General features: G+C 36.2%; 1 long non-coding RNA gene across 2 annotated transcripts in view; it reads right to left on the bottom strand.

Moving 5' to 3' along the window:
* Positions 1-452: 452 nt before the first annotated feature.
* The window catches only part of LOC121035149 (uncharacterized), a 30,412-nt gene continuing 9,015 nt past the window's right edge, over positions 453-21,849 (bottom strand). The window contains exons 2-4 of one of the 2 annotated variants that reach the window (XR_005792773.1): positions 19,143-19,370; positions 7,932-8,177; positions 453-704 (exon numbers count right to left, since the gene is read on the bottom strand). This is a non-coding gene — a long non-coding RNA (uncharacterized LOC121035149). Of the gene's footprint in view, positions 705-7,678; positions 8,178-19,142; positions 19,371-21,849 lie in introns of those variants that run through there. The other variant, XR_005792772.1, reaches the window with a different exon arrangement.

Here is a 21,849-nt window from a genome sequence, read left to right as displayed (position 1 = left end):
TCTCCTCTAATAAGCAACAATATGAAACTGCTTTTCTATATAACAAGTTGTATTCATTTAATATTTACTTGTGTCACTTATTCAACACACTTTAATGAAATGCTGGCTAAATTGAAGATACTGCAAAGCACTGTAGTAAACATAATGTATACAAACATAAAGATAAATAAGATATTTTTTGTCTTAAGAGTTAGCAGGATAGAAATGCAAGAAAACAGCTAGCAGTAGGATTTAACACTGAAATATCAGGGCATCATATCCAGTGTGAAGAATGAGATGATGGGCAGAAGTTTTGGATAATTCTTAGAAGTCTAGGCAAGCAACTCTAAGAAGATCTGAAAATGGCAATAGGGCTTTGGTCATCGTTATTTGAACCAGGAAAAAAAAATGTCCCGTCTCTGAGACTAAAGAAAGCAAAGAGGACAATAAAGAAATAGACCAATTACCAGAAGTAGAATTTCTGAACAGAACTTTATTTAGAAGAATTGAAGTACATGCTGTGGGAAGTCAGACATTTGGAGTAAGGTCAGAGTCCATTCAGCAGAAATACAGCACTTTGTTGGGGTCCCATTAATAGCAAGGGCAGTCTGATGCTTGGTAAAAAATGCTGTTTCTATAAAGGTCCTTAGAGATTACCCACTTTAGTTCATATTTGGTGTTGGCTTTTGAATGCCCTGAGCCTTCTGGTGAAAATTTAATTTCAGCTATGGAAAAGACAAAATGCAAAGGGAAAATTTGAGCATGGGTCTTAACAGAAGTTGGAATCCCTAGCCTCCTCGCTGAACTCCTATATTTCCCCTATTGTAGATTGGCTTCAGTGGTAAAGGAAAAGGATTTTAGGCTTTATACTTGAAGGAGCTAGGATTAACACTTTTTGTTACTAAATGAGTGCTGTTGTATGAATCATTTGAGCTTCTTATCATTAGTTCTCTCATATTTAATGTGTACATAGTAGGTCATTTGCATTGATGGTTTTAATTTTCATTCTTCTCATTGTGGGTACAACATTCTGCCCCACTTCTTGACTCTGGAAATAACTACATGATTTGATTTGACAGATGGTGTATTATTTCCAAATATGATGCATGTAGAGTATCTCAGTTATCTATTGCTGTATAAGAAACCACCCCCAAACATAGTGACTTAAGGCAAAAATCATTTTATTTTAGTTCCATCAGTCAGCAATTTGGGCTTAGTTCTGCAGGGTGATTTTCTGCTGGTCTTTCCTGGGGTGGCTTGATTTAGGGGCTGGTTTTCATTGGAGTTATCAGCTAGGTGACTGATCTCTGCTCTATGTAGTTTTATCATCCTCAAGCAGGCTGTACAGTTTCCTTATGTGGTAACAAGACTTTCTAAGAAAATATAGGAGAAGCTGGACGTCTCTTCAAGCCTCAAGTCAGAAGTTGAGCAATGTCACATTGACACATTCCAACAGTCAAAACAAGTCACAAGACCACCCCAGATTCAAGAGGTGGGTAAACAGACACACTGCAAAAAAGAGTGTGTAAAAGGAGAGGAGGAATCATTGTGGCCTTCTTTGTAGGCAATTGGACATAAAAAAGCATAAAAAGCACTTGCATATTGAGACTTGCTTATCTGCTCTCAAACCCCCCAGCTCTCTCTGGAAGATGAGATATATGGATTTGAGCTACACCACCCACCATCCTTCTTGGGCCAGACCAGTCTTCATCAGCTAACCCCCAGATGTGAGTGAGCCCGATCAAGTTCAACAGCAGGCATACCTTGTTTTATTGCTTTGCTTTATTATGCTTCCTACATAGTGCATTTGTACAAATTTGTGACAAACCTACACAATGTTTCCAACAGCATTTGCTCTCTGTGTCACATTTTTGTGATTCTCAAAATATTTAAAACTTTGTCAGTATTATTATTTTGTTGTAGTGACCTGTGATCAGTGATCTTTGATATGTCTTTAATTTTTTTTAATGTTTATTTATTTTTGAGAAAGAGAGAGAGAACATGAGCAGCGGAGGGGCAGAGAGAGAGGGAGACACAGAATCTGAAGGAGGCTCCAGGCTCTGAGCTGTCAGCACAGAACACAATGTGGGGCTTGAACCCATGAACTATGAGATCATGACCTGAGCCCAAGTTGGACGCTTAACTGACTGAGCCATCCAGGCAACCCCTTGATATTTCTATTGTAATTGTTTTGGATGACCTCAAACTGCAGCCACATAAGATGGAAAACTTAATCAATAAATGTTGCATGTGTTCTGACTGCTCTACCAATAAGCCATTCCCCCATCTCTTTTCTTCTCCTTAGGCTCCCTATTTTCTGAGTTATTACAACAATCTTGAAATTAGGGCAGCTAATAGCCTTACAGTGGCCTCTGAGTGTTCAAGTGAAAGGAAGAGTCACATGTCTTCCACTCGAAATCAAAAGCTAGAAATGATTAAGCTTAATGAGAAAGGCATCTGGAAGGCCAAGACAGGCCTAAAGCTAGACTTCTTGTGCCAAACAGCCAAGCTGTGAATGCAAAAGAAAAGTTCTTAAAGGAAATGAAAAGTGCTACTCCAGTGAACACACAAATGATAAGAAAGTGAATCAGCCTTATTGCTGATGTGGAGAAAGTGTGATCAGGATAGAGGATCCAACTAGCCACAACATTCCCTTAAGCCAAAAACCTAATCCAGAGGAGGGCTCTAACTCCCTTTAATTTTGTGAAGGCTGAGAGAGGTGAAGAAACTGCAAAAGAAAAGTTGGAAGCTAGCGGAGGCTGCTCCATAAGATTTAGGGGAAGAAGCCATCTCCCTCACATAAAAGTGCAAAGTGAGCAGCAAGTGCTGATACAGGAGATGCAGCAAGTTACTGTTGAGGAACATCATCAAAAAGACATGACCATCCATTGACCTGTGAGTTGGACTCTGGCCCTTGGAGGCTTCTTATCCCTTCCCCTGTCCTTGGAATGTGAGTTCTTCTTGCCTTTTTAGCTCCCAGAGGCTGCTCTAAGGATATAACCTTTAGATAATGATGTGGTGTTGAGAACAGGTGCACAGAATACATGACTGAACCCGGCTAAGGCCTTTTTGTAAACTTTTAAGATTTGGCAGGCAGGTGCAGGGATCCATTCATTTTGCTGCTGACCAAGACAAGCCTCATATGTAAGTTCCGTTTGCTTTTTAAAACTTCTCACACCCCCACCAATCTAGAGTGGCTCCCTCTTTCTTTGGTCTCTCCTTGCCTCCTGAGTATGGGGGCCAGTTCCAGATTACCCCTGGGAAGCTCCTGAGAGGGTTGTAAACCAACAGCAATCCAGAAGATCTAATGAAGGTGGCTATGTTAAATAACAGATTTTCAATTGTGGATGAAACAACCTTCTATTGGAAGAAGATGTCATCTGGAACTTCCATAGCTAGAGAAAAGAAGTCAATACTTGGCTTCAAAGTTTCAAAGGACAGACTGACTCTCTTGTTAGGGGCTAATGCAGCTGGTGACTTTAAGTTGAAGTCAATGCTCATTGGCCATTCTGAAAATTCTAAGGCCCTTAAGAATTATGCTAAATCTCCTCTGTGCCCTAGAAATGGGAAAACAAAGCTTACAAGACAACACACGTATGCAACATTGTTTACCAAATATTTTGAGACCCACTAGCTCAGAAAAAAAGATTCCTTTAAAAATAAGACTGTTCACTGACAATGCACCTGGTCACCCAAGATCTCTGATGGAGATGTACAATGAAATTATTGTTTTTATGTCTGATAATGCAACATCCATTCTGCAGCCCATGGATCAAGGAGTCATTTCAACTTTCAAGTTATGTTTTTAAGAAATACATTTCATAACTTATAGCTGCCATATGTAGCGATTTCCCTGATGAATCTTGTGAAAGTAAATTGAAAATCTTCTGGAAAGGATTCACTATATTAGATGCTATTAAGAACAGGTCAAAATATCAATATTAACAGGAATTTGGAAGAAGTTGAGTCCAACGCTCATGGAGGACTTTAGGGGTTCAGTTTTTCAGTAGAAGAAGTAACTTCAGATATGGTGGAAATAACAAGAGAACTAGAATTAGAAGTGGAGCTTGAAGATATAAATTGAACTACTGCAATCTCATATTAAAACTTTAACAGATGAGAAGTTGCTTCTTCTGGATGAGCAAATAATGTGATTTCTTGAGATGGAAACCTATTGAAATGACCACAAAGGATTTAGGATATTCTGTAACTCAGTTGATAAAGCAGCAGCAGGGTTTGAAAGAATTGACTCCAGGTTTTAATGAAGTTCTACTTTGGGTAAAATACTATTAGCAGCATCATGTGCTACAGAGAAATCTTTCATGAAAGGAAGAGTCAACTGATGCATCAAACTTCATTATTGTTTTATTTTGAGAAGTTGTCACAGCCATCTCAACCTTCAGGAACCACCACCCTGATGTCAGCAGCCGCCATCATTGAGGCAAAACCCTCCACAAGCAAAATTATTTCTACCCGCTGAAAGCTCAGATGATGGTTAGAAATTTTTTACCAACCAAATACCTTTTAATTAAGATATTTGGTTGCTAAAAAAATTGTTAAAAAAAAAAACAATGTACAGGGGCGCCTGGGTGGCTTAGTCAGTTAAGCTTCTGACTTTGGCTAGGTCATAATCTCTCAGTTTATGAGTTTGAGCCCTATGTCGGGTTCTGTACTGACAGCTCAGAGCCTGGAGCCTGCTTTAAATTCTGTGTCTCCCTCTCTCTACCTCTCCCCCTCTCATGTTCTCCTCTCTCTCTTAAAAATAAATAAACATTAAAAAATTAAAAAAAAAACCCAATGTACATTTTTTAGAGATATGCTACTGCATACTTAATAGACTACAATATAGTATAAACATAACTTTTATATGCACTGGGAAATCAAAAAGTTCATTTTTCTCACTTCTTGAACTCAGTGAATATCTCAAAATTACCCAATTGACCTCAAGATTCATGAGCAATAAGAAATAGTTTTAAGCCACTGAGTTTTCTGTTATTTTGCTATACATCATTATAGTGCCTATAAATAACTTATACAGGGTATGATAAAATAGATCCTCAGAGGAGTTTTTGTGTATGTGTAGGGATGTGTATGTGTGTAATTGGTGTGATAAGGGATCAGTGTTGTGCCCTGGCACACTAGATGGTAAATCAGTATTCACTGAATGCACAGATTCTCATGATAATGAAAAGTTTATTGAAGAATCTATGGCCATAGAATGTCATGTGAACCCTTGTTCTGGATAATTGTAGATAACATTTTGTTTCTCGAAAGTGAGTTTTCTTTTGTGAATTAAGTGTGTATTGGAGCTAAGACCAGTTATTCTTATTTTTTTAATGTTGATTTGGGGAGGAGCTGAGAGAGAAGGAGAGAGAGAATCCCAAGCAGGCTCCATGCTATCAGTGCAGAAGCAGATGTGGGACTCCATCTCACAAACTGTGAGACCGTGACCTGAGCCAAAGTCAAGAGTCAGAGGCTTAACCCACTGAACCACCCCTGCATCCCCAGTAATTCTTATTTTTGAACCCATCAGTGGTTTTTCTTTGGGGAAGGCAGAAAAGTAGCGCCCTTTAAGAAGCTGCTCTGACCTAGAACAAATCTACTCAATGTCATGAAAGCTTTATTTTATTTTTTTTTATTTTTTATTTTTTATTTATTTATTTTTTAATATATGAAATTTATTGTCAAATTGGTTTCCATACAACACCCAGTGCTCATCCCAAAAGGTGCTCTCCTCAATACCCATCACCCACCCTCCCCTCCCTCCCACCCCCCATCAACCCTCAGTTTGTTCTGTTTTTAACAGTCTCTTATGTTTTGGCTCTCTCCCACTCTAACCTCTTTTTTTTTTTTTTTTTCCTTCCCTTCCCCCATGGGTTTCTGTTAAGTTTCTTAGGATCCACATAAGAGTGAAAACATATGGTATCTCTCTTTCTCTGTATGGCTTATTTCATTTAACATCACACTGTCCAGTTCCGTCCATGTTGCTACAAAGGGCCATATTTCATTCTTTCTCATTGCCACATATTACTCCATTGTGTATATAAACCACAATTTCTTTATCCATTCATCAGTTGATGGACATTTAGGCTCTTTCCATAATTTGGCTATTGTTGAGAATGCTGCTATAAACATTGGGGTACAAGTGCCCCTATGCATCAGCACTCCTGTATCCCTTGGATAAATTCCTAGCAGTGCTATTGCTGGGTCATAGGGTAGGTCTATTTTTAATTTTCTGAGGAACCTCCACACTGCTTTCCAGAACGGCTGCACCAATTTGCATTCCCACCAATAGTGCAAGAGGGTTCCCGTTTCTCCACATCCTCTCCAGCATCTATAGTCTCCTGATTTGTTCATTTTGGCCACTCTGACTGGCGTGAGGTGATATCTGAGTGTGGTTTTGATTTGTATTTCCCTGATAAGGATGAAAGCTTTATTTTAAATGATGAGAAAAAATGGATTGAAAAATGATTTCTGCCTGTTTTTATCACTTTTCTGACTATAGCTGGCTCTTGAACTGCATGGGTCCACTTTGTGAGAAATGAGCCCACTGACCGAATGAAAGGAGGGATGGTGGAGACTCAGAGCACAGTGAAGTCAAGCTTTAATCAACCTTCTTGCAAGACAGGGTGTCTGATGGACAGGCACAGGTAGGCTGGTTCCAGCAGGCAACTTACCTTCTAGTGTGCAACCTCCTTGACTGATTTCTCATTGGCTGAATACTACAGAGATTACACTTTACTCAGAAGTTGCCTATGCCCATGTAAAGCAAAAAAGTAGTCTGATTGGAACAAATGTACATTCCTTGAGGTGACGCAGAGACTTCAGTTCTTTGGTGAATGCTCATTGCAAAACCCATGAAAAATAAGCCCGTGAAATGGAGAGGGGAAGAACCAGGAAGTGAAGTGTCTAAGGGTTTGGGACTCCATTGTTGGGGGGACAGGCTTTGTACATATTTCCAATAGGTTGTAAACCTATTCTTAACTAGATAGCACAACTTTTATTTGGTATTTCTGAAAATGAATCATCTCACTTACTTCTCACAACTTACAACCAGATTTTTTCTGATAAATACAAGACTGCAAATGTATTTTCTCTTCCTTATGATTTTTTCAATAACATTTTCTTTTCTATGGTTTACTTTAAGAATACAGTATATAATTCGTATACAAAATATGTGTTGACTTTCATGCTATTGGTAAGGCTTCTGGTTAATGTAGGCTATTAGTAGTTAAGTTTTTTGGGGAGTCCAAAGTTATACATGGATTTTTTACTGTGCAGGATTTTGGTGCCTCTATTCTCTCCCTATATTGTTCAAGGGTCAACTGTAATGCACAAATCTCTGGTTGATCTGCAGTAGTTACTACTACATTTTAGAGCAAGGTATTTTTCCCTTGGAAACTTTATGTGAAGGGAGCTAGAATTTTACAATACAAGCAGAATATATCAAGCACCCTCTTTAGTGAGAGACTGCTCCCAAATGGTACATAAAGGAACAGAATTTACTTTTGTTGGGTCGAATTCTAACTGATGTGTTTGCAGAAAGAATTTGTCTCGAAGGCAGTCTTTAAGCCTAAGTGAGCACAATTTTATCATGTTTTAAAGCATTATATGTGTAGGTATTGTTTTTCAAATCTTTTATGTTTTCAACGCTTAGTTTGTGGGGGAAAAAAAGAAGAAAAGAGATACAGAGAGAAAATCTTGGTAAGCTGAAAAAATTTTAATGCAAAATAATTGAAAGATCTCATTTTAAAGGCTTGTGGTTGTTCTGATCCTGTTATTATAATACCTGTTGTTTGCTTACAATTCTGTAATTTTTGTGAAGAGAAAAAGAGAAGGAAGGAAGGTAGGAAGGAAGGGGGGAAGGAGGGAAAAAGGACAGGAAGGAAGGAAGGGGGAAAACAGAGAAAGAGAAAACACTTTTTCCCTTATTCAGCCAGGTATTTAATCACCTCTGAATGGTATTTCAAGTGTTTCCTCTTTTTCAGAACAGGATGTGACTATTAGCCTTAAGTTATGTTGCAGAGGTATATCTTTGGGCAGGAGAAGATACCACTGAATAGGGGTGGGATGGGACTTTTGGCATTCCTGATGCCAAGGTCTGTCCTCAGATGACAGGAACTTCATCTCTTCTATGAAGGTAGCAAAAGAAACGGTTGATCAGCAGTTATTGATGGTGCAGGCGTACATCCAGATTCCTAGAACAGCAGGAAATTTATTTCTCACAAATCCCACATAATAAACAAACACTGTTGCTACTCTCATTATTACTAATAAGTGACATAAATAGAAAAACATTCTTTAAAATATTCTAAAACTGAATGGCATTCTCATTAGCAAAATATCAGCTTCACAAGTTTATTGCTTCTGATTGATAAAGGAAGAATTGAAGCAAGAAATGGAGAGGCGCTGACTCTTAACCCATTCACATTACTAACTAGTCAGTAATTGACCTTGGGGAAATGTCCCAACCTCTGAATTTTAGATTTTCCAATCTAACTAACTTGTCCTAACTATAATGCAAAAAGCAACAAGCAAGACAATATTTTGTATAAAGAAATCTCTATGAAAAATATTATATAGGATAAGGTTCTATTTTTGTCACTACTCTCATAATAAAAATTCCACTGTTGAAAGAAGGAATAAACTGCATACTTTATGAGGTCCTATACAAAAGTACATAGTATTTTGATTGCAGTTCACTGGATTATTTAAATTGTTTTTAATATAAATAATAATATTAATTTCATCATTCACCGTACTTCATTATATTTGCATTCTCAATTTTAGAAGCTTTGTTTCAAAGATTAAAGTCATTCCTGGATATTAATAGAATAGAAGTGGAGTGTCTACTCTGTGGACTAGACTATTCTTAAAACTGTGCTGTATTCTAATTATTGACTTTATTATTATCTTTTGAGAGTAAATTGCTAATTGATACTATACAGGGATTTTTCACATATAGTATTGATATTTTTAATAATAATTATACAAGGCTATAAGGTAGATATTATTATTATTAGAGAATTTAAGTCACTTGTCTGATCTCATAAAAGAGCTAGACATGTCTCCCTATTATGTCAGACTATATCCAATATATAGTCCACGTTTACAAGGAGCATAGGATCTAGCAAGTGAGAAAAAGGTAGATATAACTGTTACATGAAGAGAGATAGTGACAAACACCATAAAAGCAAAATACAAGAAATATTGGTTATAACTGAGATTACCTCTACTTATAAGGATCATGAAAGAACTAATATTTGAGAAGGACCCTTAAAGGAGTTGGTAATATAAAAATGCACCAATAGAGGGAAATCTATTTTAACTAGCAGAACATTTATGGATAGAAATAAGGTGATAATTTGGGAAATTCTTATTGCTCATTTCTTTTGTCTTTTTAAACACATGCTTTTAGCTCTGGCTAGTCCCAGGGTTTCAGATGCCTGGAGTAGTAGTGAGATTTAACACGGAATGAAAAGTGGAGAAATGAGGCCAGTTTTGACTTCTAAATGTGAAAAAAAAAAAAAAAAGATTTTGTAGTCAAGTAAGTGTTTTTGAAAACAGGAATTTCCAAATTTATTTATCATTTAGTGAACATCTCAAGAACTAAGAAGGACTTAAATCATTGAGTTTTTTCCATAAGGTAGTGGAGGTGCTCTTTCTCCTAGAATAACCAAACTGTAAGACTTCCTGCTCTAGAGAAAGGAACATCTGATATGGAGGAAAGAAAACAATCTTTCAATGCTGACTCATTGGGTGTCTGGAAGAAGGAAGAGAACAAGAGTTGGGGGAAGGCAAAGGTATTTTAGTAAATAAAATACCACTGAATAAGGGTGGGACGGGATTTTTGCCAATGGTCCACATTGGGACCTCTGGAAAGAAAACTCCTTGCAGATGACCCTGTACACTGTGCTGCCCTGGGTTCTTGAATGCCATAGACCAAATGAGAAGTGACCAAGATGCTTACAGGTAAATTTCCAGAGGAAATAATCAAAGCAGGGACAAAGCAGCTCTTCTAAATTTTACTCTCCAGGGATCCATATCCATATGAATCATACTGAGTTCTCAGGGGGATTGAAAATACTAGGAAGGTTGGAGATGAGGTTTAATCAGCCAGATTGCACCACCAAAGTCTCTACCAGCTCATTGTCAGATTCTGAGCTGTATCAGTCTTGGATGCCAGCCAGTGGATGAGAACCATGATCCTAGAGATCAAGGGAGCCATCCTGAATCAATCCTTTAACATAAGGTTTCTTAAGCCACATCTCTCCCTCTATATTCCTGGAAGCTACTGTGAAAAGGACCTGAGAAGGGGGATAGAAGTCTGAGTTTAATCCTAAAGAAATCTTTAGCAATTACAGTTATTTTCCACATTACAATAGGTTCAGGTTTCAGAGAATTATTATATTATTGGTAGACAAAAATAAAGAAGTTGCAAAAATAAAGAAGTTGCATTTTCTTTATGAATCTGAGTTGTATGTATTAAATTTTAATCCTGCTACACGAAAATGTGAAAGATATTTTTTTCGTGCCCCCCCCTTTTTTTTTTTTTTGGAATAAGGGGAAAAAAATGGAGTGGCTCAATAACTTGGCCAAGGTAACAGAGCAGGAATAAGATGAAGTTGGATTTGAGTTGGATGTTTTAACTCCAAAGGCCATGCTTCTATCACAATACCATGCAATATTAGGGAATAGCAAATAATCTTGTTTGGATGGATTATAAGACACATTGTTAGTAATTATATGCGTAATGTCTTATCTTGGACAAAACATGAGGTAGCTTTGTTAGGAGTTATGAGAACCTAGAAGGTAGTTTGAAGCCCAAACTTAATTTAAGTCTAAGAAAAACTATAGAAAAAGAGTACAGGGTTTGTATGTCTGTTATATAGTATTATGAGCCTATTATATTATGGTACCTATTGCATAGGTATTACATAATTAAAATAATATTAAAATGTAAAATAAGTATAGTAATGCTGAGTTAATTAGTAATATTTTTCATTATGGCTACTTGAGTAGTTAAACCTCTGATGATTTAAATCATCAAACCTTTGAAAATATTTTTTTCTGATGCCCATCCATTTCCGGGGTTATAAGCATTTACCATAAAATTATGTATTCTGAAGACTGTTAAAATATAAGGATGTCAGTTCCTGTAGTAGAAATGGGGTTAATACGGGCACCTGGGTGGTTCAGTGGGTTAAGCGTACGACTTCAGCTCAGGTCATGATCTCAGGGCTCATGAGTTTGAACCCTGCATTGGACTCTGTGCTGACAGCTAGAGCCTGGAGATTGCTTTGGATTCTGTGTCTCCCTCTCTCTCTGCCCCTCCCCTGCTCATGCTCTCTTTCTCTCTCAAAAATAAACATTAAAAAAAATTAAAAAAAAAAGAAATGGAGTCAAGATGCAGCTATGGTAAGATATCAGAATAAGTTATCTAAATTTATTCTTAAAATTTAGTTAAAAAATTTTTTTTAAGGATTTCACAATTTTACTGATTTAATAATAACAAAACTATAGGATTTTTTATTATATTTCAAATTTATATCTGAAACATCTGGATTAATTTTCATAAATAGTATATTTTTATTTTTATTTTTATTTATTGCTTTCAAATAGAGTGTTTTTTTAGACATGGAAAAAATAATGATTTTATCACCTTGTAAAATAACACTATTTGTCTCCAAAAAGAGCTGTTTTGGATTTTCATCATAGTTTCTTCATCTACATGTCCTTCAATCTCAGCTTACTTACGTAAAATTTTGAATTGCAATACTGAGAAACACATTTTCAGTGTATTTTTTCAAGCTAAATGAAGGCACCAATTGATAAGGTATGATCATTTTAATAGCTATTTCATCAAAAAGAAACAGAGTTTCAAGGTCTTAGGAAAGGAGTTGGGGTTATTTACATATGATAGAAGTTTTTTATTTGAAGGAAGGTATAGAAAAGGTAAGTTCTTACAGCTGGTAAGGTACAAAAAAAGGAAAATAGAACATACCAGAAGATTTGGGTCCTACAGCAGAATTACAGCATCCAGTATGATATCGGTGATGGCTTACATTTTAATAAGTTTATTTAAAGACAATCTAATGAGACTTTATTTTTTTCTTTCTTAACACATCTATAATTTCATAGTAAAAGACAAGGAAGAAAAAATACTTTTCATAGATAATTTGATATTTACTAGGACTACTTCAACAAATTCTTAAATACTATTATTGTTAGCCTGTTATATGTGTAGCATAAATTTTTTGGGACCTAAAACAGTGCCTGGAAAATTGAAGATTTACAATGAATTGTAAATATTTATTTAATAACTAAATATTTATTTAATAACTAAATGATTGGAGATTTACATTCATGTCTCAGTAAGTTTACAAATTACCATATGTCAGAGGCCTCACTTAAGCCCTTCTCAAGTACATTTGGAACTATAAAGATTAGGCTGTTCATAAACACATCATTAATGTGCCTTAAAAAGATGTATGGATAAGGTAGAATGGTTGTTGTTGTTGTTATTTCTTTTTCATTTTTTTAAGACTATGGATCTAGGAATCCCAGAGATCTGGACTTGAATGCTAACTACACTAATTTGTTGAGTGACTTAGCTATATTATTTAACCTCTTTAAATAGCCAACTCATCATCTGTGGAGGAGAAATAATATATCCTTCAAAAAATGATTGGGAGAATTGAATGAAATAACATATGCATAGTTAGAAATCAATACATGTCCATTCTGCTATATCACCTGCTAATCAAATCTGCTATATTATCAAACAGTGAACGCTTGCTTTTCTATACATGTATACACACAGGTAAATAATCACTTGCATCAAAGTGAGTATTTCCAACACCCAGCATGCTACCTCATCCTTCCTCTCTGTTCGTATACACTCAAGGATAACAGCTATTTTTGTTTCTATTTTATGTTATTTATTTTTAATTTACATCCAGGTTAGTTAGAATATAGTGCAATAATGATTTCAGAAGTAGAATCCAGTGATTCATCCCCTACATAAAACACCCATTGCTCATCCCAAGTGTTTTCCTTAATTCCCCTTCCCTATTTAGTGCACCCCCCACCCACAACCTCACCAGCAACCCTCAGTTTGTTCTCTGTATTTTAGAGTCTCTTATGTTTTGTCCCCCACCCTGTGTTTATATTCTTTTTGCTTCCCTTCCCTTTTGTTCATCTGTTTTGTATTTTAAATTCCACATATGAGTGAAGTTATATGATATTTGTTATTCTCTGACTAATTTCATTTAGCATAATGCCCTATAGTTCCATCCACCTTGTTGCAAATGGCAAGATTTCATTCTTTTTGATTGCCAAGTAATACTCAATTTTATATATATATATATATATATATATATATATATATATATATATATGCCACCTCTTCTTTATCCATTCAACTGTTGATGGACATTTGGGCTCTTTCCATACAATGGCTATTGTTGATACTCCTGTTACAAACATTGGGGTGCATGTGCCCCTCGAAACCTGTATTCTTTGTATAAACACCTAGTAGTGCAATTGCTGGGCCATGGAATAGTTCTATTTTTAATTTTTTGAGGAACCTCCACACTGTTTTCAAGAGTGGCTGCACCAGTTTACATCCCCATCAGTAGTGCAAAAGGGTTCCTCTTTCTCTGCATCCTCACCAACATCTGTTGTTGCCTGAATGGTTAATTTTAGCCATTCTGACACGTGTGAGGTGGTATCTCATTGTGGTTTTGATTTGTATTTCCCTGATGATGAATGATGCTGAGCATTTTTTCATGTGTCTGTTAGCCATCTGGATGTCTTCTTTGGAGAAGTGTCTATTCGTGTCTTTTGTCCATTTCTTCACTGGATTATTTGTATTTTGGGAGTTGAGTTTGATAAGTTCTTTATAGATTTTGGATACTAACCCTTTATCTGATATGTCATTTGCAAATTTCTTCTCCCATTGCATCATTTGTGTTTTAGTTTTGCTGATTGTTTCCTTAACTGTGAAGAAGCTTTTTATCTTGATGAGGTCCCAATAGTTCATTTTTGCTTTTGCTTCCTTTGCCTCCAGAGACATGTTGAGTAAGAAGTTGCTGTTGCTGAGGTCAGAGAGGTTTTTGCCTGTTTTCTCATGTAGGATTTTGATGGCCTCCTGTCTTATGTTTAGGTCTTTCATCCATTTTGGGTTTATATTTGTGTATGGTATAAGAAAGTGATCCAGTTTCATTCTACTGCACATTGCTGTCCAGTTTTCCCAACACCATTTGATGAAGAGACTGTCTTTATTCCACTGGATATTCTTTCCTGCCTTGTCAAAGATTAGTTGGCCATATGTTCGTGGGTCCATTTCTGGGTTCTCTACTCTGTTCCATTGATCTATGTGTCTGTTTTATGTGCCAGTACCATACTCTCCTGATGAATACAGCTTTGTCATACATCTTGAGGTCAAGAATTGTGCTGCCTCCAGCCTTGGTTTTCTTTTTCAGGATTGCTTTGGCTATTCGGGGTCTTTTGTGGTTCCATACAAATTTTAGGATTGTTTGTTCTAGCTCTGTGAAGAATGTTGGTGTTATTTTGATATGGATTGCATTGAATATGTAGATTGCTTTGGATAGTATCAACATTTTAACAATATGGAGCATGGTATATTTTTCCATTTTTGTGTGTGTGTGTCTTTTTCAATTTCTTTCATAAGCTTTCTATAGTTTTCAGTGTATAGATTTTTCATCTGTTTGGTTAGGTTTATGCCTAAGTATTTTATGGGTTTTGGTGCAATTTTAAATGGGATTGATTCCTTGATTTCTCTTTCTGCTGCTTCATTATTGGTGTATAGAAATGCAACCAATTTCTGTGCATTGATATTATATTGTGTGACTTTGCTGAATTCATGGATGAGCTCTAGAAAATTTTTGGTGGAATCTTTTGGGTTTTCCATATAGAGTGTCATGTTGTCTGTGAAGAGTGAAAGTTTGACTTCCTCCTTGCCAATTTGGATGCCTTTTATTTCTTTGTATTGTCTGAGTGCTGAGGCTAGAACTTCCAATACTAGGTTAAATAACAGTGGTGGGAATGGACATCCCTATCATGTTCCTGACCATGGGGGAAAGCTCTCAGTTTTTCCCCATTGAGGATGATATTAGCAGTGGGTCTTTTGTATATGGCCTTTATGGTCTTGAGGTATGTTCCTTCTATCCCTTCTTTCTTGAAGGCTTTTTTATCAAGAAAGGGTGCTGTATTTTGTCAAATGCTTTCTCTGCACCTTTTCAGAAGATCATGTGGTTCTTGTCCTTTCTTTTACTAATGTGATGTATCACATTGATGGTTTTGTAGATATTGAACCAGCCCTGCATCCTAGGTATAAATCCCACTTGTTTGTGGTGAATAATTGTCTTAATATATTGTTGGATCCAGTTTGCTAGTATCTTGTTGAGGATTTTTGCAAAGGATAACTGCTGTATTAATCTCTATCATCATAGATTAGTTTTGCCAACTTTGTATTAATTAAATATAGTATATATGTTTTTTTCTGGCTTCTTTAGCTCAATTTGATGTGTGTGAGATGTATTCATGTTTTGTCTGTAGATACAGTTACTTTTTTTTCATCGTGTTGGTGATTTTCATTTGTTCGTTCTACAGTTGTTGGGCATTTGGATTTTGTCCAGCTTTTGATTTTTGTAAACAACACTGACATGAATATTCATAACAGTCCTATACATGCCATTTTATGGTCAAAAGCAGGCATTTCCTCTTGAAACTTATTTAAATTTTCAGTAATATCGTATGTGTGTGTGTATGTGTGTGCATATGTTATTGTAACCTTTTTCCAAAATGTATGTGCCAGTTTACAATCCCATCAAAAATATATGAGTTTCATTGCTCCATATCCACCAACACTTGATAACAGTAAACGTTGGTTTTGTGAATAATATATACATATATATATATATTTATATAATGTATAATTTTAGCCATTCCTGTGGGATGTAATGTCTTATTGTGATTTCAATTTGCATTTCTGTGATGACAAATGATACTGAGTATCTTTTCATATGCTTATTGTCCTTTTGCACATCACTTTTGGTAATGTTCTCTTTCAAGTTTTATTTATTTATAAAATAGGTTGTTAGTATTTTATTGACTTATAGGATTCTGACTCCAAGTCCTTGGCTGCACCTAAATATTGGGAATATCTTCTCCCAGTCTATAGCTTGGCATTTTTTTTCTCTTGTATTTTTGATGTATTTTGACTGATGGCAGAACTTTTTAATTCAACAATTTTTTAATAGCTAGTGCTCTTGTGTCCTGTTTAAGAAATTTTGCCTATTTGAGATGAAAAAGATACTGTCTTCTGTTTTCATCTAGAAGCCTTTTGTTTTTCTTTTCACAATTAGGACTATGATCTGTATCAAATTACTTTTGTGTATGTTGTGAGGTAAGGGTCAATTTCATTTTCTTTTCCTCCAGAGATATCTTAATGGATCAGCACAATTTATTGAAAAGACTGCCCTTTTAGTTTGAATTACAGTCATGCACTACATAAATCAAGTGATCATATGTGTTTGGGTCTTTTTCGGGATTCTATTTCTGTTCCATTAGCTTCCTTGCACACAAATTTCTGTTATTTTTGTTATAATTTTGTTCATCTTTGGTATCAGTTGCAGTATTTGTGATTTTGTGTTCTTCATTAAAATAAAACAAAACTTTATAATTTTGAAACCAATGAGTGGTAAAATTGTTCTTTCTCTGAAGTACACATGAGTTGTTTGCTGTCAAATCCTCCTTAATTTTCTTTTTTTGTTTTTATTTAAAACTTTTTTTTAATGTTTATTGTTGAGAGACAGAGAGAGACAGAGCATGAGCCGGAGAGGGGCAGAGAGAGAGGAGACACAGAATTGAAAGCAGGCTCCAGGCTCCAAGGTGTCAGCACAGAGCCTGATGCAAGGCCAAAACCCAGGAGCCGTGAGATCATGACCTGAGCTGAAGTTGGACACCCAACTGACTGAGCCACCCAGGCCCCCTCCTTAATTTTCTATAAATGATCACAAATTCAGAATAATAAAAAAAGACTTTTCTGTATTGTTTCAAGTATTGATTTTTCAACATTATTCTTTATAGGGTTTAAATTCAAGTTCAATCTGTAGTGTATTATTTGTTTATTCATTCATGCATTCATTCACTGTTAGGGACATGCTACTTTGTTCTCAACATTAGTGCTAGTATTTCCCACATATCAACTCAGATACTAGCACATGGCATGTATCTGCATATGCTGTTTATTTAGTCCAAATTGAACCAGAATTTGAGGTATGTGGACCATATAGGTAGAGGTAGCAAAGGGTTAGATTGAGGAGTGGGGAATGAGTTTGGGGGGTAGGGTCTGTGGCCCACACTAGCAACTAAAATTTGCATTATGAGTCCTTCCTGGCCATTAGAAATGCTTAAAAATAATAGCTATCGATTTTTTATTTTAGAGAATTTTTCTTTTTTTCTTTTCTTTTTTTGGGGGGGAGAGACCCCTTGATACAGACAAATGCTCCCATGTTATTCTATTTAAATTCAGTTATTAGCTATGTATTATTTAGAGAGAAGATTGTTCTTTCAGAGCATGTCTGAATCTGATATATTCCCACAAGGGAAAAAAATAGTAAAGCTACTCAAAATACTATTAAAAATGTATTGCAAGTAAGAGCTCTGTTTTCCTTTTTTTTTTTTTTAAAGAAAATACAGGTTATTTGATTATGAATTCAGTTTGCTTTGAGTAGTTTTTTATCACAGGTTTCAAAGGGAGATTTCTTTGAAGCACATCTCTGCTGAGACATAAAAACACGAGTTGGCTAAAGCCGACAAGTTTGCTGCGATGACTTAGTCTGGAATGTAGGAAGAAATAGGAGGCTTTTTCAATTGCAATGAACAGCTACGGAAGCCTGTCTCTTCCTTTTTACTATAGTGTGTTGAGCATTACACTTTTTTCTCCTGAGATAGCATTAAAATCGATCATTTTCTTATTAAATTCAAAGAGTATGTTTCAACAATATTGCATTTAGCCCCTAAAGAGCAAAACTGGGAGGTTAAATGTGAATCATAAAACTCTGTTTCTCAATAAAAGGATTGGGTAGGTGGCAAAGGCAATGGCCAATAAGAGTTGATATGTGGTAGTCATTGATTCCATGTAATATTCTGAAGGTTTCTTTTTCACGCTTTCAGTTCCAAAAAAGAAAAGAAATATACAGGATTTTAGTTAGTATTTTGAATAAGTTCTGTAGGTTCTTAAAGAGCAACACTCAAGATAATAGTTCAGTCTTCATAAAATAGGTCATTATCATTATTCTAAAGTAGCATAGGAACAAACCCCCCCAAAATATCTATCTATCTATCTATCTATCTATCTATATATATATATATCAATTGGCCAAGTAACTGATAGCTATTATGCTGGTCTAAAAAGTCTAATAGCTTTTCAAAGATATAAGTGAGAAGATTCTCTGTTATTCATTCTCATATGCTGGATTTTGTGACCTTTGTAATTATGTTATTCTCATCAATTCTTCTTACTTTGGCATATTGCAGATAGAGTTTTGATCCAATTTGTTGATATAAATATAGCAACTTTCCAAATATTTAGTATCTTGATTATAGAACACAATCCCAATATATCACTACCCTTAAAGAATCTGTTCCAGGGACTATATCTTCTCTTTTGGCTGTGCAGTCCACACTGCTGGTCAGACATGTTTCACAGTAGTGTCTGGTGGAATCTTGATTTTTTTTTAAAGATAATTTCTATTCCTGGGACAGAGACAGTAGGGAATAACAAAAGACATTTATCAACCATGAGTTTAGTCTGTTAGGGTGCTAGTAGAAAACAGAAGGCACACTAGAAAGTTAATGGATGAGTTAATAAAAGAGAATAATTATGGAAATGTAGGCAAAATTAAGAGAACAAAAAAGGGTTGGTGAAGCATTCAAGGGCCCCCAACAATGAGAGCCATTACTACTCCAAAGTCTCATGTGAAATGGTACAGAGTGGTAAGAGCAAAACTAAGTGATGACTATTGCTGTGAAAACTGGCCTGCCCAGCATTAGTGGACTTACACAGAGGAGGAGGGCCACTGTCAAAATCATGGGTTGGGAGGAGGGAGCTGAGGTGTGGTAGAAATAAGTACCTGATAACTTTGCCCTCTTACTCCTTTTCTCCCATAGTAATGCCTCTTATTGATTGAAAACAGCAAAATGTCAGAGGGCAAGAGATACCAAATGATGTAGTTCTGGGGTAAAGATCAGTGCAAAGAACAGATCCATAAAGGTAATAGTAAATGCAGAATAATCAGCACAGTCCATCCCTTTTTTTCTAGTTGGCATTCATTCCAGTTCTTCATTTTAGATAGACAAATCTGAAACACAAAGGAAAAAAATCCCCAAACATAAAGGAAACAAAAAGTCTTACTAACTATCATATCACCTTGGGGAGATGTCAGTGTAGCTAGAATCTCACCAGGAGCTTTAACTGTGATATTATTGAGCACCAGTGCCCTTCATATATAGTATAGATGTCCATAGTGGATGGAAGGGAGAAAAATAATGATTAATGGAGAACATAGCTGACCATAGTGTCCACTTCTATAGCTGACTATAAGGCTTAGGTTACAAGGTTTGTTGAAATTATAGTTTCATTCTTTGATCACCAGTTTCATGTTTCCTTTATTCTCTGCCATCATTAGTTGACGAGTTTTTTTCTGATGGGGTGACCCAAATCTTCACTTCTATAGAAGCCATATCTCTAATGGTCTTGTCTTGATGTGTTGCCCCAATTTCCCACTGGCAAATGATAGAAGAATGGCTGTATTAATAGGTGCCACAGTAAGTTGCCCCCACTAGTTGGAAGAAATCTAATTTCTCCTTGTTAATCAAATTAATTATTCAAGCCACAACATTGACCTCTGTCTTTACCTGTTAAAATAAGGAGCCCAAGATAGCCTGAGGTTAATCTCAGTTTCTATTTCAATAGAATCATGACTGTGTTCCCTGGTGGAAGCATTGACTTTTGAACTACACTGAGGTCCCTTCTAGCATACTATTAGGTTCAGTAGTGAGAAGAGCTTTTCCCACATCCACACCTTGTTTCCCAGGCTCATGCAGTCTATCTATAGAGAAGATGGCGCTATTTATTGTTTACTGGCCTAAAGTTTATTATGCATCCTATAGAAGAGAACTATAAGCTCACAGGATGTCTTCACTTACATAGTGTCATTTCTGAGCCTTTGGTGGCTAATTTATCACTTTGTCAACCAGCTGCTCTTTGGGGGAATATGATAAGATCAGAGAGTACCTTGAGAATTTCACACTGCTTGCTATATTTCTTTCACTGTAAAATGTTTCCTCTCAGCAAAAGTGATTTTTTTAAGGATACTGAAGTACCCTAAAAACGAATAAGGCATTTTGTTAGTCCCTGCCCAACAATATTGATAGAGTTTTGCCAGCACAAAAGGAAATCTGTTTCTGGCATATGAGTATATTCCCATGAGAACAGTCTTTGTGACAAAAGGGCTCGAAAGTGGTCAACTTTCACCCAGTGAATGGCTAGCTCTCCAGGAAGTGGTTGTACTGGTGGCCTAGCATGGACTTCTGCTGTTGGCATGTTGAATACTCAACAAGTAGTTGTGAGCAGTTCAGTCTTAGTGAAGGGAAATCTATGTTATCTATGTTATTGAGCCCAATGCATAGCCTCCATCCCAGCCACTGTGGCCACTTTGTAAATGGGCCCATTAAACAAGCAATTTAGCAACCAAGGATAGAAAGCTAACTTATATCCACACAACAGGTAATTCTGTTCACTTGATTGGTGAGTGCCTTCACCTCAATGCAGAGATTTTATGTGGCCCATGAATATTTTCATACTCTGAAATGTGTATTCACTATCCTGTCTTGTAGATTCATACTTGTCACTTATTTTCCAATCTTTTTTTCCAGTACCATGACCAACAACTAACCTGTTATCTATGGACTATGAATTAATGTAGATTTTTACATTGAGTCATCTATCTCTCCTTTCAGATGTTCACAGCGAGTGGACAAGCAGATACACTGACCAAAACTCCCCATCTCAATTTTCAAGGTTCTACTAGGAACCTTGAAGTTAGCATCAAAAATCTGAGGAAATTGTACGTTTAACTGGTGTTGCATCTCTATAGCACTAACAATCAGGCTTTGTATCTGATCCACAGTCATGTGTGAAAAAGCTTCATAGAGGCTTTCTGCACTTTGAAAAGGAATGTCAGGCTTTGAGTTAATTTGTGTGTGTGTGCTTGGTTAGAAATAACAAGTATATTCCAGATTTTTACATTAGCAATGTCAACATAGCAACTAAATGCCATAGAAAATTGAGCTCTCAAAGCCTTTTTCCAGTGCACCTCATCTCATGCCACCTGTGATAATTTGAGTAACTGTGGTGCTACTACAATCATGAGATCTTATTGTCCCTTAGCAAAGAGATAATCTGCATGCTCATCAAATATGTGAGACATCAGTCCTAAAACCCAAATTTTAGAGTCTATTTCCTGGGAATATTCCAGGAAAATTTCTTGTTATCAGCCATGGTGTTAGCAAGAAATCACTGATAGTTAAAGAGGTGATGAAAGAGAGTATGAAAATGGGATTATTTCTAAGGGAGAAGTTAAGGGTAACAATGAGAAAGGATAAAACTCCTGGGAATTAGCAACAATTATTATGAAATGGTTACCATGAGCTAGTTTTAAGGGGGAAAGAAGGGAATAACATTACTGGAACTCACTGAGAGGAGGCACCTGACTAATGATTAGGTGGAGAGGATTTTAGCCATTGACAACACTGCAGACCAATAGTGAGAAGTTAATG

The sequence above is a fragment of the Herpailurus yagouaroundi genome, unplaced genomic scaffold, assembly GCF_014898765.1.
Source record: "Herpailurus yagouaroundi ecotype Mexico unplaced genomic scaffold, PumYag 28, whole genome shotgun sequence".
In the NCBI taxonomy this organism is placed as follows: Eukaryota; Metazoa; Chordata; class Mammalia; order Carnivora; family Felidae; genus Herpailurus; species Herpailurus yagouaroundi.
Note: the sequence above shows the minus strand (reverse complement) of the source record. Positions and strands in the feature narration are given on the sequence as shown.